General features: G+C 60.0%; 1 protein-coding gene across 1 annotated transcript in view; it reads right to left on the reverse strand.

Annotated features, from left to right (window-relative positions):
• Positions 1-308, reverse strand: part of Ywhab (tyrosine 3-monooxygenase/tryptophan 5-monooxygenase activation protein beta) — a 20694-nt gene extending 20386 nt beyond the window's left edge. Inside the window, exon 1 of the mRNA XM_010631479.3 lies at positions 109-308. The gene's annotated coding sequence lies outside the window, so the exon portion shown is untranslated. The remainder of the gene's footprint in view (positions 1-108) is intronic.
• Between the last annotated feature and the right edge of the window lie 628 nt (positions 309-936).

The raw sequence follows: 936 nt of genomic DNA on the forward strand, positions 1-936 counted from the left end.
ACGCGTACACCTGGGACCCAACCACGGGGCCGCTGTCGCTGCTGCCGCCCGAGAGGGGCTTTGAGCCTGGGCCCCTGGGGACTGCGGGCGCGCCTCGCGCGCACTCACCGTAGGAGGACTGCAGGGGGCAAAGGCGCTTCCGACGAAGTTGAGAGCGGTGACCGCTTCCTTCCCAAGCCCACTCCTCAAGCAGCAGCGTACGCGGGGACTGCGGTGGCTGCAGTGGTGGTGGCGGCGGCAGCTACTCCGGCTCCGGAATCAGCGGCGGCGGCGGTGGCGGCGGCGGCAGCTCCACTTCCGCTCTGACCACCACTTCCGCTCCAACCCAAGTCCCGCCCCGCCCTGCGCCGTCTTCTCATTGGGCAAGCGAAGCACGGGGTTGCCCGAGCCGCCCGAAAGGGGCACTGACGGAAGGGAGGAAAAAGAAGAGCCGCGGACAGGGCTGCAACTTGCGGGGGAGGGCGCAAGGCCTGGCGTAGGAGCTAGGTGGAAGCGGGCAGAGGGGAAGGATGTAGGGCGGGAGCAGCGAGAAGAGGAGGTGGAAGGGAAGGGGCGGAGGTGGGGTGGTAGTCAAAAAATTGGTTGTGTGGGGGCAAGGCGAACTGGGGAATTTGGGGGTGAGAATTGTCTACTAGTTAGGTTGGGAACTTGACAAGGCCCGGAGATTCCAAGGGTCTTCCGTCCTTACCCCAACCTAAAAGTGATCTTAACGAGGTTGCAGGGTGAAGTCAGTCCCATTTACAGTGCAGAAATGGCTCATCCCTGCATTTTCGTTCAACCAATCTTTTTCAATCCTTCAGGTAACTTAATAGTCCCCTTCAGTGGTAGCGAACCTGTAGCACATGTGCAACAGCGGCCTGTTTATTACTGAAATCTCTTGAGGTTCACCATCACTGAATACCTCAAGGAACCACATATAAACCCCAGTAATCCAAA

This window comes from Fukomys damarensis, unplaced genomic scaffold (assembly GCF_012274545.1).
Source record: "Fukomys damarensis isolate Sample0158 unplaced genomic scaffold, DMR_v1.0_HiC HiC_scaffold_22, whole genome shotgun sequence".
Taxonomy (NCBI): domain Eukaryota; kingdom Metazoa; phylum Chordata; class Mammalia; order Rodentia; family Bathyergidae; genus Fukomys; species Fukomys damarensis.